Source organism: Acomys russatus, chromosome 4 (assembly GCF_903995435.1).
Source record: "Acomys russatus chromosome 4, mAcoRus1.1, whole genome shotgun sequence".
In the NCBI taxonomy this organism is placed as follows: Eukaryota; Metazoa; Chordata; class Mammalia; order Rodentia; family Muridae; genus Acomys; species Acomys russatus.
The window spans coordinates 42,548,149-42,566,183 of record NC_067140.1 but is presented as its reverse complement, the minus strand read 5'-3'; positions in this window follow the sequence as shown (position 1 = coordinate 42,566,183).

Below are 18,035 nucleotides of genomic sequence, written 5' to 3'. Positions count from 1 at the left end.
TAGGGAACCTGATGCCATTTTCACAGTAGGATTGTTCCAAGACAGGTTTTAACTGGAAAATCCAGACCTCTTACCAGGGCCTCTGGGTCCTGCCCTACAGCATCCGTCCCTGCCTCCCTTCTGAGCACCGCCTCTTTAGTCCTCTTTTTTTCTCCATCTTTTCCCGTCCTTTACCCCATACTCCACCCTCACTGACTTTGTTGTCCTCAAACACATCAAGTGTTGATAAGATTCTCTTCCTGGGTGAGATACGAACAATGTCCTGATGAGAAGCCAGAGCACAGTTCCACCAGAGCTCACCCGGTGTAGTAGAGAGCTCCCTGGGCTTCCATGGGTAGCATGGGTGACAGGGTCCTGACAAGAACATGGCTGATCCTAGGGCAGCATATGGCTGAATCTTTGCCCAGCATGGATGGGTACAGCTTCCTCACAGCCACAGAGATCCCAAGGCCATACTCACTGTACTGACTAGTTTTGTGTGTCGACTTGACACAAGCTGGAGTCTTCAGACAGGAAGGAACCTCGGTTCAGGAAATGCTTCCATGAGAGATCCAGCTGTAAGGCATTTTCTGTAAGGCATGGAAGAAGGCCCAGCCCACTGTGGATGGTGCCATCCCCGGGCTGGTGGTCCTGGGTTCTGTAAGAATACAGGGTGAGGCCAGATGTGGTGGCACACGTCGTTAATCCCAGCACTTGGGGGGCAGAGGCAGGTGGATCACTGTGAGTTCGAGGCCAGCCTGGTCTACAAAGTGAGTCCAGGATAGGGTGACACAGAGAAACTCTGTCTCGAAAAAACAAAAAACAAAACAAAACAGGCTGAGCAAGCATGATAGCAATCCACTAAGCAGCACCAGTCATGACCTCTACATCAGCTCCCACCTCCAGGCCCCCTGCTGTTTAAATTCTTGATTTCTTTCAACAATGAACAGCAATAATGGAAGTATGAACCAAATAAACCCATTTCTCCCTGTCTTGCTTTTTGGTCATGGTGTTTCGTTTCAGCAATAAAATAAAATAAAATAATAACTAAGACAGCCACACTTCCAGTTTGGGCAGAATTGCATACAAATGACTGGGGAAAGCAGGAGGATGCTCAGGTGAGGGCCCACCAACCCCCCTCATCCCTTCCATCCAGTCCTCACAGACTCTCCCAAGTAGCCACGGGTGATCTCAGTGGACGGTGGACTGTCTCATCTGCTTCTGAGGACCTGGAATGGTAGAGTCTGCACACCAGACATCAGCAGGGTCCAAATTCAAACCTAGGTGCCAGAAGCCTCAGCGACCTAGTATTGTACTGAGCTAAGTCTCTGATTCTCATCTAGTTTTCTGTCTTTGCTCCTCGTTGGTTTACGATTGTGTGGTTAGAAGTGACTAACTCCTCTAAGCCAGAATTAGGCTTTTTATCCTGTTGTCTCACTTCCTTTCTTTTCCTGGTCCTTCTTGCTCTAGTTCGCTCCCTCTCACTTTATTTCCTCCCTTCCCTTCTGTCTTAGGGCTTCTGTTGCTGTGATAAGACACCATAACCAAAAGCAATTTGGAGAGGAAAGGATTTATTTCATTTTCCACTTCCAGGTTGCAGATCACTGAGGTAAGTCAGGGTAGGAACTCACAGTAGGAGCATGGAGGTGGGGGTTGATGCAGAGCCCGTGGAGGAGTTCTATTTACAGGCCTGCTCCCATGGCTTGCTCAGGCGGCTTTCTTGTAGGACCCATGACCATAGCCCAGGGATGCTGCTTACTGTGAGCTGCCACCTCCAGTACCAAACATTAAAAAAAAAAAAAAAAAAAAGCACTACCAGTCAATCTGCGGGGGCATTCTCAGTTGGCACTCCCTTTCTTCCCAACTCCAGCTTGTTGGCAAGTTGACCTAGAATTATCCAACATACCGTCCCTTTCCTTCTCCATCTCTCCCTTACATCTTCCCTTCCTCCCACTGTCCCTTTCTCTTTTTCCTCCCTCCTCTCCTCCTGCCCTTCTTCCCTTCCCTCTCTTTCTTTAAAGCCATGTCTTACTATGCTTCTTAAGCTGACCCTGAGTTCAATTTGTGATCTGCCTACCTCAGTCTCCCCAAGTGCTATGTGTCACTGTGACCAATAATTTTTCTTTTTTTCTTTATAAAGGATAGGAAACCCCAACTTTTAACAAAATGACCAAGTAACATTGTGCAGCCCTGTATATAGTCAATAACAGTTTTGCAAGGTACTTATTATTTTTCCCTGAAAAAGGAATCCCGGATGATTAGCTGGGTTGCAAATAGTGGGACAGTAGGTGCATTTGGAGCATTAAGTTTTTCCTTTCAAGCCAGTGCACACACGAAGACTAATACTCAGAGACTTGAGTGTCTGAGGCTGAATTTAACACTATTTAAAGAAAGAAAACCTTAGCCAGGGGACATAGCTGTTAACATGGTGATTTGTAAAGCCCTGGATTTCTAATAAGGTCTGACTGTTTCAAGGAAAACATATTTTGTTTCTAGGTAACATTTCAAGTCTTATTATGAACAAACACTGCAAAATTGATTTGTAATGGGCAATACTGTCATGTCACAAGGCATTATTTAATGCTTAATGTGACTGAAAGCATTAATTGCTAGGAGCCATATTCTGTCCAAGCCGAACATGAACACACATTTTGTACCTCGTCTCTTACTGTAGGTTTTCAAATGAACTCAAGTGTAACAAAAGGCACTTAGAAAAGCTGCACTGTCTGAGAGTTTTCTTCACCTGCTCAGATTATTACAGTTGGTCCCCTTGTTAGCGAGCACAAGACTCACACCTGTTCAGAAGGGCCCGGTAACAAGAGCTACAAGCTGCTCACTTAACCACTTCTTGTGGAGTAGTTTACAAGCAGCCAGCGATTTCTTTTTAAGACTCTGGGCTTACTTAGTCACCTTTATAATAACATCCTAGCTTCCTCCAAGAACATGCAACCAAGACTTGGCTCTCTCTGCAGTCTTGAAGTGATTTTATAGCACTAGAATTGCCCACTCAAGTCCAGTGAGTGGTGTGACGCAAGACCTTTGGTTTGTGCCGCAAAGAGTGTGTCGGCACACTTCAGCTCGTGGTGTTTACCTAATCTTGAGGCTGTTTCCAAAGAAACTATCCCGACTCAATTGCGGGGGGAAGGGGGAGATTCCAGGAGACAATCTAGGTCAAATGCATCCCAACATCCCTTGCTCCTTATTCACTGTTGTGGTTTTCTCACATAAAATAGAAATGATGTCTGGTTCACTACAGAAGCAGGTAAGAGAGATGTACCAGTTGTGTGGTTTTCTGCCTTAGGGTGTGTCATGGACACATACAGCGTTTTAGTTCTCAGGTACCAGGGAAGGACAGTCCTGCTGCCAAAACCTTGGCCAGGGACTGTGGTCAGCACAGCACTGTTTATCACAGCATGGCACTGTTGTCCCCATTCCACAAATGAGGGAATTACAGAGGGAAGTAGTGACTCGAGTTACACAGCTCACTGCAAAAGGTAACTGTGAGTGCCCAGGTTTTGACATTTTTGCCCGCATCTCCCCAAATCCTGAGCCACTTTTTCTGCCCACTCTGGGCTTTAGAGAGACCCACTCCACTCTTGCTCTGGCAGTGCCTTTCCACAAGATGGAGGAGTCCATGGGTCAAAGGGATTTTGCTGACTCAGAATCGGTGATGCCACATGCCAAGTCTCCATGGGACCCAGCATTCATGCCAAATGACCTCAGAGCACTTCTCCAGCGTTATCTTCCAAAAGGTGGGCAGAATGGCAGGTATATACACCTCTAGTTGCCACAATTAGCCAATGGGGTCTCCTCCCAATTTCCTGGTTTGCATGCATGTGTCCCACACAAATTCATACACCAAAACTGAAGACCTGATATGATAGCATTAAGAGGTGGGCCCGTTAGGGGATGGTTAGGTCAAAGGATCAGTAATGTGTGTGTGTGTGTATGTGTGTGTGTGTGTGTGTGTGTGTGTGTGTGTGTGTGTGTGTATACGATAAAAGGGAACCAACCAGCCCCCTTGACCATCAATGCTTTCATGATGTGGAGACACACAAGATACCATTGTGGAAGCAGAAGGATGCTCTTCATAGATACCATAGCAGCCAGTACCTTGATCTTGGGTGTCTCAGCCTTCAGAGCAGTGAGAATTCTTTATAAATGGTCCAGATTGATGTATTTTGTGATAAAAGTAGTAACAAAGATACACAGCCTACATGGTGCCCACTGATAGGAAGAAATGTGGAGTGACACATTGTCACTTTTGTTCCCACTCTAGGGTCTGTAAGTGTCAGGGGAGGGTCTATCACATCACTAGGACAATCAGGGCCGGTTGGGTTACCTAAGACATGCTGTTTTCCTGCCTAACAGGCGGACTCAGGCTACAGAGCCAGGTCTTGCTCTCATTAACACTGACTTAAGACCCTCTCAGTGAAAGACATCACAGTCTCCACATTGTTTAAAACCTACGTGGTGCAATGTAGAAAGTCAGGACCACTGTAATGAGGTGGAGAGTTGGTGTGACAGAAAGATGGTTCCAGGGCTGGGGAGATGGCTCAGCACTCACCACAGGCAGCCCTTAGCATCACACCTCAGCAAGGTCTTCACATATCTTAGCATCAAAGATTAATTTTATTCAGTTACTTGTCAGCTTCCACCCATGACATTGGTAATGAATACAAGCTAAAGATGTGCCAGAGACATATCAAAGGTGTGTCTTTTTGTTGTTTGAAATATATGAAATATATGAAAAGGAAAGGTGATATTTTTCCCCAGTACCATACTTCACATTGACAAAAACAAATGAGATATCTGTTTACTGAAAGAAACTAAAAACATGTAATGACTCATATTAGATTAATTAATCCAAACCATGGCAAACAGGTAACCTAGCTGGTAATATATTGGCAAAGAAGAAAAGAATTCCATTGGATGTGGAGAAGCTAGCAGAACAGCTGGCCTGCAGGCAGTGAATGGCCCATCTGTGGACATGGCCCTCTTCGTGGCCCTGGGTTTGCTCAGGGGCTGCATGGGCAGAAAGGCCATAACGGCTGGGGTTGAGAGTGTGAGTTTGGAGTATGGTAGTTCCACCGAGGCGAATGGCTTCTCTGTGTAAACCTCACTATGCACTTTTCCTGAAAGGGTCACAATGGTGCCCACCTCACTGCATAGTTGTGAGCTGCTCTGCGCGATGAATTTGCATAAAGTACTTACAAGGCTGACCCAAGGAGCTGCTCGACGATGACACTATATGACTCTGTTGTAAACATATTTAAAGAATCGACAGCCATTTTAGGGGCAGGAAAACATGCTAAGGAATTAAGCAGAGCGCAACCTAGCCTTTGTTTTATGATATGACAAGCTCCGTGTGTAGTGTCGCCCAATCCATGCTACGCTGGACTCAGCAGCTTCTGAAGACCCCTCCTGAAGCCTTCTGGAAGGCTCTCTGGTTTGCCAGTGGCTGGATTCACAAAGACATGGACTGAAGACCCCGTGGTACATGCCAGAGTGTCAAAGTGTGCTAATTTAGCGTGGCCTAAGAAGAAGCCATCGGTGAGGTCACGGTGATCCACTGGAGGCAGTTCTTTGCTGGGCTTAGGAGGAAACAGAGCCAGACGGTAACATACACTGGAGCGGCCCACCTTCTCCACAGCCAGGGCAGCCACTGGGATCTGAGGGAAACTGATGGGGGTGTGGTACTTGCACTGATTGGTCACCATGAACCCCACCAGGGGTGACGTCAGCAAGTTGGTTTCCAGGCCACAGCACCTAGAAAGTGAAAGCACAGTGCTTACTCTAGGTCACCACAACACTGACAACAGCTCCTAGCCCAAGGGCTGTGTGTTCAGCAGCTTGGGACCGCCTATTCTATCACCTACCTGAACTCCTTTGGACAACTTATTTAACTTCCCTGTATCTCAGTTTCTACACTATAAAGACCATAGTCTTTGTAGTCTGAATATGAGCATTAAAAGGCCAATGTTTAGAGCCGGAGAGATGGGTCAGGGATTAAGGGCATGTGCTGTTGTTGTTCCAGAAGGTCCATGTTTGGTTCCCAGCTCCCATGTCAGGAGGCTTACAACTGCCTGTTACACCAGCTCCACGGTATTCAGTGCCCTCTTCTGGCCTCCCTGGTCATTACATCCACGTGCACATACCCACAAACAAGTATATGCCGAGATAAAAGTAACATCTCTTTAAAAAAAAAAAAAAATGAATGTTTATCATTTAGTATACCACAGCTCCTAGCCATAATGAGCTGCCATTAAACATAGGCTACTTTAATATAATTCTGCAACTTACCTAGTTTTGTTTCCATTGTGGGGATAATACCCTATAACAAAAAAGCAATTTAGGGAGGTTTATTTTAGCTCATAATTCTAGGTTAGAGTCTATCACTGCAAGGGAGTCAAGGTGACAGGAGCTTGAAATAGCTGGTCACATCCATAGTCAAGAGCAGAGAGGCGTGAAGGCACGCATGCTTGCCAGTGCTTAGCTCTATCCTTACACAGTTCTCCATCCCATGCCCAGGGAACGGTGCTACCCAAGTCTTCCTACATCAACTCTGCCACAGACCCGCCCATAGGCCAAAATGATCTAGACAACCCCTCATTGAGCCCATGTTCCGAGAAGATTCTAGATTGTACCAATTTTACAATCAAAATTACCCATCGCACCCATTTTGCTTCTCATTAAGAATTAGGAATTTCTGAGCTAAATGAGAGAAAACTCATAAGAAGTCACAGTATCTGTTATCTCTGCCTCTAGACTTTGATCTCAAGAACAGGGGCTGTATCTCATTTTTTGCTTGTTGACAAGAAATGGGGCTACACTTAACATAAAACTCGGAGGACCAAATCCCAGCAAAGTGGACCTATTGGCAAGTGTTAGCTGCTGAAAAATGAAGAGTCAGTTTTCTCCAAGTATGTAGGCCCTAAGAAGTCGACCATGCTCCAGCAGAAAGCCACACATCCAAGACTGACACAGATTGGCCTATCTAGAAGGGGGATGTCATAGGGCTGGGTAGGAAGGGGAGGGTGAGATGAATCTAGCAAGGGGTGAGGGAAGACGAGTGAACGTGCTCAAAACTCACTGGGCAAAATTCTTAAAGAACTGAAAAACAAAACAAAAGCCTTCAGGGTCAAACAGAGCGGGAAGGCAGACTTTGTGCTGAGCTCAGCACCTCCCTCCTTCTGCAGAAGGTCCATCACTATGGTGAATTCAGCATTTCCCTACTGCCCTTTCTTGTAAAGACTGACTGTGAGGCATCTCTCTGTAAGGGACAAGGATGGGTTATATAAAGGGTCCACTCTAAAATTGTCCACTGGAGTGTGGCTCACTGGAGGTGGAGTGACAAAAACCAACTCTAGGTTTCAGAGAGGGCCACCCGAGGGGCTTGTTCTCAGTCACCTTGCTGCTTACTGATGTCACCCAGGGAAACACTGGGTACTTTTTAACCTTGCCACATGGAAAAGTGTCCAATGAGAAAGACCTTTACAGAACAGTTGCACTGTATCATGCAGGGGGACCTCATTTGTTACCTAAGAACGTAGTGTATGTCCAAACTGTTTTCAGTGATGTGATATCTAAGGTTTACAGTGTTTCCTTTTCCTTGTGTGAATGTTTCCAACTGAACACAATTTACCTTTGAAAGAAGAAGACAATGTTTTAAAATGACTGAATGTTAAAAAAAAAAAAAAAAAAAAAAAAAGGAACTCAAAGATCTCAATGAGGTCTCTTGTCTTTGGCTTTCCTCCTCTGGCTCCTCTGGTTCTTCCTCAGGAATGGCATAGTCTGCTCAAGTGACTGCTACAAAAGCAGCATAGACTGCGGGGCTTCTAACCGCAGCTCACTTCATACAGTTCTGACATCCAGGGCATCTGGGATCAAGATCAACAGCCTGGGGTCAGGGGAGCATCCAGTGAATGCGTTACAGTGTTGATGTGCGTGCAGGGCATGAGTGAAGGCACTCTCCCAGGTCTAGAGCATAGGATATTAACTCTGTTCATGAGGCTCTGCCCTCATCACCTAATCAGCTCCCATGGGGCCCATCTCTAGAGTCCCTCATACTGAAGATTACGTTTCAATGTGGGAATCCAGGATGGCACAAACATCCATGGCATTGCAGAAGGAAAAGCCAAGAAGAACTTTGCTTTGTGCTCTGTCTCCAAGATCCACTGAGAACCAGATGCCCACTTTATTTTCAGAACTTCTCCATGGTTTTTCTATGCCTGGCAACATTTCCGTCTCTCTGTTAGAGAGGAACCAGCAGAGAAAGTGTATCTTTCCCCTCCAGGATAGAAATATTTCATGAGCTCCTCGTTTGTGCCGCTGGGTTGCTCTTAAATAATTGAACCACAGCACATTTAAACACAGCGGCCACTCAGCACCTGGGATGTGGCAAGCCCATGTTCCCTGCATTGTTTTCCCTTCAGTTTTCCAAACAACACTGTAAGGCAGTGTTTGCCTCCCCCACTTTACAGGGAGGGAAATAAAGCAGGGGGATTTGCACTTAGTAGTGCTGGGCTTGGCCCCAAACTCTGGGCTTTCTTGATGCGCGTTCATATCCCTGCTCCTTGCCCTCATCCTGAAATTTTAGATGGTGAAACTAACAAAAAAAAATCTGCATCTTAGGTCAGTGGATGAATTACGTTAAAACATATGTTTAATTATTTGAGAAATTCATGTAATATATTTTGACAATCACTTAATTAATCTCCCTAACTCCCCTCATATCCACCCCACTTCCCTTAGCTCTACAACTTCGTGTGTGTGTGTTTGTGTGTGTGTGTGTGTGTGTGTGTGTGTGTGTGTAGCTTCAGTGTGGTCAACCTACCAGGAGCCATAACCCTTACACTGCAATTGTTTTTGTGACTTAAGAGCAATGTCATCACCCTGAAAAACACAACATGCTGAAAACTTCACAAACCAGTCCGACTGGATTGGTGGTAGCCATAGGCTACCAGCGAGAAGAAGCTTGTCTACTGTCACTTTTCTTTTTCTCAAAGTTAATATATGTAAGAAAGTCCAGTAGTTGTTAAGTGCTCACACATAAAACCTAGCAGTTTTCTACGGGCTATTACCCTTCCCTTGGCAAGATGTTAGCTTGTTCCCTTTTAGTTGCAGAGGAACTTCAACAAGCCTTAATTGTGTACCTGTTACATCCCCAACATGTCCTGGATGAGGAGAAGGAAAAAACAAATGAGCTGGGAGCCAGGGCCCATTTGTGTGCAGTTTAAGTCTCAAGCAGAATCAACGATCAGACTCAATCCTGATGCAATGTGATAAACTCAATACCAGGCTAAGTACAGGAGTTCTGCCAAGTCAGAGCAGGGCGAGCCTACATCATCTTGGGAAACATCGGTAGTTTTCAGAGAAGTGACAGCTCAAAATGAGATGTTAAAAAGATGCAGGAGTCACCCAAGTGACCAGAAGAAGGAAAAAGCCTTCTGTGGAAAATGCCAGAGAGAGATGGGCTATTTGTGGACACAGCAGAAGTTCCATCAGCTGGAACATAGGCTGCAGAGAAGACAGTCTACTACCGGGTATGTGAGTGAGCTTGGCCTTTATCCCTTTATGAGAGAGAGAGAGAGAGAGAGAGAGAGAGAGAGAGAGAGAGAGAGAGAGAGAGAGAGAGAGAGAGAGAGAGAGAGAGAGACAGAGACAGAGACAGAGACAGAGACAGAGAGAGAGACAGAGAGAGAGAGAGAGAGAGAGAGACAGAGAGAGAGAGAGACAAAGAGAGAGAGAGAGAGACAGAGACAGAGAACGGGGGGGGGCACAGGCAGGGGGGAGGCAAGATGGGGTGGTTTTGTGAAACAATGAGTGGTTTCCAATGGAACAGTGGAAGACATGGAAGGCAGTAATGCCTGCAGAAAAGAGCAATGAGGCAACTCTATCCTCCTGAAAAGATGCTGATGCCTTGGGCCAGAGTGGCCACAGAGGAGATGGAAAACAAGCTGATGAGCTCAAGAGGTTTTTTCTTTTAGCCAAAGTCTAGTGACAGAATGAGGAAGATGGTGCCTAAAATAGCACTTCCCAGGCTTCCGGAAGGAGCTGATGACTCCACGTGTGGCAGGAAGGAATGGTGGAAAGTGAGTCAGGGGCCAAGGAGGCTGAGTTGAGAGACTGGAAGGTTCTGAGAGGTGATATGAATCATTGCCTAATGTCCCCTGCCTCCCTCAGCTCCTACCTCCAGCCAAACCTGTTTTTTTGAGCTCCAGGTATACATATCCAAATGCTTCCTGGGAAAAACACCAAGCTCTGGGCTTAATGGAATCTGGTTCGGGCAGGTAACCCAGAGGGTCGGGCTGGCTGTGAGGAATACAGTGTGGTATGTCTGTGGGGTACTGGAAAGCAAGCGCCGGTCCAACTCCAGACAAATTCAGACTTTTGGAAGGTGGTCTTACCAACAGACTCAAGTGAGACCTGAAGGTTTTGTCCTTCAAGGCCCCAGTCTACAATCTTTGGGTGAAGTGATCATCAAACATGGGAGGAGAGCGTCTTGGTGACCCAGAGACTCAGCCCTCCATAAACTCATTGGCAGCCGATGACTTCCTGGGGTGTAACACTAAACCGGAAGCATATGACTCGCAGGTGCTGAATGCTAGTCCTTCCTGCACTCCTACACCTGAGTCAGTACACTGTAGACCATGGACTGCTTGAGTTGAAAGAGCCTTTGGGAATGGATCCTCTAGCACTGGGGCTCTCAACCCTGATACAAATCAGAATCTCCTGCAGACCCTCTGAAAGGCACAGATTCCCTACACCCTGCCAGACCTCCTTGAGCAGAGTTCCTGGCTGCAGGAGATTATGCAAATCAGTGTCTCCTCACTGTACGCTCACACTTGGATAAGGAGACAACCCACATGAGATGGCAAATGCCCCAAACACTCAGATAGAAAGGCTCTATACTTTTCAGAGGAGCTGCTCACTTCACCCAGTAACTCAGCCCCTGCTCTGGCTTGAGGAACCAAGTTGTCTCCCAGGCAGTCATTGCTCGGGGTCAGCTGAGCACTGCCCACCAACCTGCCAGGACTTGCACCTGGCCCAGCAACTGGGTTCATTCTCACTCACTCCCCTTTCCTCCAAATTTTCATCTCCTTCAGTGAACTCATAACTGGGTTCTGCCTGAGCCCCCAAGAAAAAGTCCTGCCTAAGTGGCTTCTTGTCTGTCTAAGGACACAGTCTGGAAGAACACGCGCCTGTCAGAGAATGGGAGGTCCTTGGGCAGATAGCATTGCAAACCCTTTCAGAGGGGTGCAGCTATTTATGTCACTTGCTGTAATTTATAGAGAACAGGCCTATGGTCAGTCATCTGGAGTCCCAGGGCAGGAAGATGATAGGAAACCCATTCCACACCCTGCCCCATCTAAACACAGGTTTGGCAGTGGGAGCCCACACTGGGTTGAGTCCCCAGGGAGCATCCGACAGGATCAGCAGGACACTCAGCCTCGGGACCACTTGGGATGGACTGTTTGTGGCTCTGCATGAATAATCTTCTATCAAGCATGTGTGTATCTTGTTGGCACAGAAGATTAGGATCTACAAAGCCCAGGAAGACTAATAGTCTCTATGTTAGCCATGTTCAGTAATTTGTCATAGTGAGCCTAGGGTGACTTCTCTGTGTACACCCTGAACTCAAGGACATCCACCTGCCTCTTCTTCCCAGGTGCTGGGACTAAAGTTGTGTATCACCATACCAGTGAAAAGCCCCCTTCTTATAATTGTTTGTTTGTTTGTTGTGGTTCTGGGAACTCAACCCAGGGCCTTGTACAAACTCAAAGACAGAAGACAGTAGGAGCAGTTATGGAGGCAGATTTTAAACTACTGCAATTTGCATAGTAAGTATAGTAGAACTTAATTAACATTTACTGCCCTGTTATAATAGGAATTTACTCAGGAGGTCCAGCTTGGGTCCTTGGTGACAAAGACTCAAGCATAGCCAATTAGTGATACTAAGATATTAAAAGTTTATAGTCTAAGCTTAACTGCTTAAGTTTCACCAATTTAACCATATCCTGGTGTTTGGTGCTGGTAAAAACAAACAAATACCAGGTTTTCTTCTCTGGTGGTCCTACAATAATCAAAGAATGGTGACCACTTCATTAGAAACCAAGAGTGTGCACTGCAAGAAAGCAAAATATACAGTTGTATGAGATGCTGCAATAAAGGAACCCGGCTTGATATAAAGCAAGTAGAGGGTAGAGCTTTTAAGGTACCAAAAAGAGATGGGATGGGAGAATGGAATGGGTGAGCTGGGAGAGGGAGGCTGGGCCCTACCATGTATACATTGGACTTTACCCTAGCGATGTAGGACTGTTCTGTGGGAGGAAGGTAGCAGCATGGTCATGTTTGCACCACAGGATATGCAGCTCTAGGGATGAGCTGGCGTAGGCAGGGTAAATGCAGAGACAGGATAGGAAGTCACAGATTTGGTTGATGGAAACATTAGAGACCAAAGTGTGGCTTCCATGGAGAGTCAAGGAAGGAGAAAAAGAAAGAGACCTGGGATTTTTTTCTTGGCTAGCCATTTTCCTCTGACAAAGGCCACAGCTGACAACAGTTATGTATGTCACAGAAGGATGCATGTCCCCACCTGGTCTTCACTATAAAGGAAGGTGACCTGATAGTAACCCATCATTCTTCTTGGCTGTGCCTAGGCTCTTATTCCACTGTCTGGTGTGGCCATGTCCTTCTAGAACATCATTCCACAGCTAGGGGAAATGACCGTACAGATAAGTAAACTTATCTGAAATACATGGAAACTGTTTTGCTTCGAAAAGGGATGGGAGGCAGTGAAGATGAAAATGGACCGGAATGCTTTTTGACAGCCTCGTATTTTAAGCAACTATGACCTCAAGTGCTCTGGGTTGTTTTCCCCCCTTTGATTAGTTTCATGTTGCTTTTGAGCATATTTTGGCTTTATTTACAGGACAAATGATCCTGGAGGTAACAAGAAAAATTTCTCAAAACTAAAGTCTAGCAAGATGCGAGATTGAGCAAATATCCAAATAAGCCTTTAGTCCAAGCTATGTTTATCTTGGTGCTCGGCAATATACCAATATAAAAAATAAAAATGATATTTTTAAACCAAGTTGCCTAGCTCCAAACAAGTGAGCAATCATTTACATTAGGAATATGTGCAGCCCCAGCTGGCTGCAGACCGTAACTACTGCAGTTTTTAGTGTGCATTCAATAAGGTCCCAGACTGGGGAAATCAAAATAATGGAAATTATCTGCTCTGAGAGCAGAAGCATTTCTCTGTAACTGCATTCTCACAGGAAGTTCATTCTGGTAAATCAGTGTCAAAATGACAAGACAATCCAACGTGTCTCTAGAGGCACAATATATAACAAGAAAAAAAAAAAAAAAGAAGAAGAAGAAAATAAAAAAAGAAAGTCGAATTCTGTGTTCAGAAGATTAAGGAATTGAATCAATTTTTTGTTTTGTTTTGTTTTTTGAAAATTGAAAGAGTGAAACAAATTCATTAGAACGCCTTGAGTGAAAACAGGAGGACCATGACATGATGCTCAATTAACAGGAAAACACCATCAGCTAGAGTAAATGTAGAACACAGCTATCTGATTTTTCAGACGCTGAGAAGCAGAATCTGCCATTAAGCAGGGCTCCAACAGAGATGCTGAGGTACAGAGAAACTTGCCCACGAAGCACTGATGGCACTGTAACTGTCATGCTCCCTGCCTTTGCTGGGACTGCTCCCATAGGGATGCTTCAAAGACCACGTCTCTGAGCTGTGGTTAGAAAGTAGCTGGAGTCCTCAAAATGAAGCAGGCCAGGCATCTGATCATTGTCCTGGGTCCACTGGGAAGCATGTGCACAGACGGTCACATGTGTCTGGGTAATGCCTCCCTCAGCACAGCATTCAGGAAGGCCACTAAGATGCTGGCTGGCCTGGCATTCAGCACAGGCAACTGCAGAAGGTGCAGCAGTTTCTGGTTTTTTCTTACATCGGCACAGGGCAGAAAAGACTTGAAATGCGCAAATGGTTTTAGAATCCCTCGAGTGCTAGAAATGACTCTGAAGTTTTCTTATCTAGAAAGGGCAGAACTGAGGGGAGGCAGATCTTTAGAAAGACAGTTTTGGGGACACTGGGGAGATGGCTCAGGCAGTCAAGATTGCTATCCAAACATGAGAACCTGAGTTCAGGTCCTCAGCACCCACATAAAAAAAAAGCTGGGTGCCCTAATGTCAATCTGTAATGCCAGCAGTGGGGAGGTGACTGTAAGAGGCCTTGGGGCTTGTTAGCCAGCCAATATAGCCAGATCTGTGAGCTCTAAGGCAAGACAAAGACCTTTGTTTCAGAAGATAAGGAGAGTGATTGAAGAAGACACCTGATGTTGGCTGCTGGTCTCCACATGCATATGCACACCTGTGAACATAGAGAGGCATATACATATAAGAATTGCTTTTGTTTTGTTTTTTTTAATTCCCACAGTGTAGCTTTCTTTCTTTCTTTCTTTCTTTCTCTTTCTTTCTAAGATTTGTTTGTGTATTTGTATATATAAGCACTCTATCTGCATGTATGACCACATGACAGAAGAGAGCATCAGACAGAAGAGGACATCAGATCTCATTGTAGATGGTTGTGAGCCACCATGTGGTTGCTGGGAATTGAACTCAAGACCTCTGGATAAGGAGCCAGTGCTCTTAACCACGGAGCCATCTCTCCACCACCCTACCCCCACCCCACCTCCCCCTGCCCTCAGTGTGGTTTTCTTAAGCAAGTTACACACTCATAGATTTATTTTGGGGGGAAAAAAGAACATCTTGGAGAGAAAGAAACTAAGATGTGAGCAGCAAATATATGGATCTCTTAGTGAAGGTGGTCTCTCTGGCATTAGTAACAAGGTTCTAGCTGACTTTCTATTGATACAATAAGTACATGACTGAAAGCAACCTGAGGAGGAGAGGAAGGCCGGGCAGAGACTCAAGGAAGGACTTGGAGGCAGAAACTGAAACAAAGGCCATGGAAGAACCCTGCTAACCAGCTTATTAACTTGTTGTTTTTATATACAGTCGCAGAACCTACTTACATTATCATTTTTTTTTAAGTCCTATAGATGTGTCTACAGGCTAACCAATCAGATACAGGCATTTCTTCAGCTGAGGTTCCCTCTTCCCAGCTTATGTCAAGTTGATTTAAAAACAAAAAACAAAAAACAAAACTAACCAGCACGCACAATGCTTTTTTTCATTATCCTTTTAAATTTTTTATTGAGTTTTTTAAAATGAACCTATTGTACTATTAAAATCATAAAACTACTTTTGTGAGGGAAAGAATTGGTGAAGAGAGATTTGAAGAAGCTAGTTTACATACATGAAAAAAAAATCAAAGACATAATTCTTTTCAAATGACAAAATAAGCCTGGTAGTGGTGGTGCATGCCTTTAATCGCAGCACGCAGGAGGCAGAGACAGGCAGATCTCTGTGAGTTCGTTCGAGGCCAGGCCTGCTCTACAAAGTGGGTCCAGGATAGCCAGTGCTACAAAGAGAAACCCTGTCTAAAAACAAAACAAAACCAAAACAACAACAGAAAAAAACCAAAAAAAAAAAAAAAAAAAAAAAAACCAAAACAAAAACAACAAAAAAAAAACAAAACCAAAACCAAAACGAAACAAACAAAAAAAAAAAAAAAAAAAAAAAAAAGAAAAAAGAAAAAAGAAAAACTAAAGGACAAAATAACTGTTCTTTTAAAGGCCAGAAGCTCAGTGGGCACTATGAAAGGGCATGGTAAGGTCCATAGAGTGGATGAGGGGTAAAGTGGGGGTTGGAGGATGGAGTAGGGAGTATATATCTTAAGCTAAGGCAATCTGAGGAGACTGGACCATTTGAGCAAGTGAATTATTTAGCTGGGCAGCCAGGCTCAAATGCCTTTCAAATCCATCCACAAGAGATTGAGTTAAAAGAGGCAAGAAAGGGACAGTGCGGGCACAGTAGAAGGTGCCACTTTCCATGTTGTTAGGGCCCGTTGTTTTTTGGAATCTACTTGGGACCAGAAGGATTAAGGAATAACTTAATGTAATTAGCAAAGGCCCCTCGCTAGATTCCCTTAAAAAGATACACAGCAAGGGCAAGCTAGACCACAGAATCTATTCGACATCTGTTCAAATACGGACTCCACTCTTGGAGATGATTACTAAATCTGCCTGGCTAGTTGGCTCTGAAATTTTGTTAATGGTTAAAGTAGTAATCTTTTTAGAAAAGCACTCAAGGAACATTTTTAATCAGCTCACATGATTAAATATTTTTAAAATACTCAGTGCATTAATTTTTTGAATATCCAGTGTTCAGTTCTATCAAGTAATATTTCATGTTCATTTATTTAATACAAAATGTCTGGAGTGAGAGCTAGGTCCTAGACACAAGAAGCCACATCCTCCAGGAGTCAGCTGTCCTAAGGACTGGAATCTTGTATTCATTCAGTGAGGTGTTCTTATTGGCCAGGCAGGGTCATGTGTCCAACCCCAAGCCAACCATCACAGCTAAGAGTCCAGAGCACTCTGATCTTTCCTCCCTTGAGCGTAGCTGCTGGGGCTCTACTGGAACCAAGGACTGTGAATAAGAACAGTTAATTTTCTTAAAAAGAGCATGGAGTAGGGAAGAAAGAGCGACCAGCTGGCGTCAGATGTGTCACCTTCAAGGTGGCTGCTAAACCCTCAGGATGAGAACCAAGGCAGCAAGAGCTGTGGAGAGCAAGTCTGCCCTTCCCCTCTTTGGTTTCCTGGCTCACTGTGTGGGCTCTTCAGCACATGGCTGCTTGGCTGTTTCCTTTTTCCATTTTTCTACAACATTGCAATGTAGCCAATGTGGGGGGAAGCTCAACAGACGCTCTGTTTAGCTGCCAGAATCATGAGAAATTCCAGCCTCTTTTCTTTACTAATTCTCAGCTCATATATTTTGTTCCAGCAACAGAAATGGACTAAGACACCACCAGAGGAGCTTCCCACAGACTGAGCCTGGGGCAAGTCGGAAATGGCAGACTAACTGTTCTCAGTGAAGATGGATGAGGTGGCTGAAGAAATATCACGGTTTCCTTGGCATCTATCTCATGGGACAAGTGAAGTATACTCCACATCAGCGCATGAAGACCCAATTGGGTCCAATTGGGCCTGATCCCCCTGTCTCCTCAGCAGTGACTGAGCTGGCTTCATTCATTTCCCCATCTTAACCTGCCTACATTTTTCCAGTTGGGTCCAAAATCACCTCCCAAACAGATGCATTATCCTAACCCCCAGCATCAAGCCTGCTTCTGGGAAATCCCACTTTTGGGGCCCTCCATGCTATACAGAACTGATATGTCTCTATAAAACTTTGTCTTTTGAAGTTGGGGCTTGGGTCTGCTTCTAGGAAGAGCCAACCTAAGGCTGGTGCACAAAGATAGGAGCTGCAGAGAAAATAAGACCATGTGGACCAGGAAGTAGAAGGAAAAAAAAAAAAAAAAACCAGGAGACTTATAGTTTCCAAGGAGCAGAGAAGAAATTCTGAGAGGAGGAGAAATGTGCCCGGAAAAGTTAGCACAGTCAGTCACACGCCCTTGAAATAACAAGATTCCGAATGCATACTCCTCCAGGGTCTGTGCTTTTCTAACAGGGATCTTCCCTAGGCAGTTCACCGTCAGCAAGATTTGGTAAGAAAAGTAGTCGAAATTCACAACCTCAAAGAAAGAGACCCCCAAAGACCCAAATGGCCACCGAGGCTTGAAGAAGTGGAGGGGGCAGTGTTAGAGCAAACTGGGGCCATGGGCAGGACTGTATGCAGTTATGTGTGTTCAAAACAAGTGGCTTTGTGGAGCACAATGCCCTTACCTCAGAATTTCCCGTTCCTCGTCTCCCTAACCCTGGGCAGGCCTTGTATACGTCAGGGTTTTCTAGAGGAATGGAACTGATAGAATGAATTGGACTGGCTTACAGGCTGTGGTCCAGCTAGTCCAACAACGGGTGTCTCCCAGTGGAAGGTCCAAGAATCCACTAGTTGTTCAGTCTTTGAGGCTAGATGATGTCTCAGCTGGTCTTCGGGATATGCTGGAATCCTAA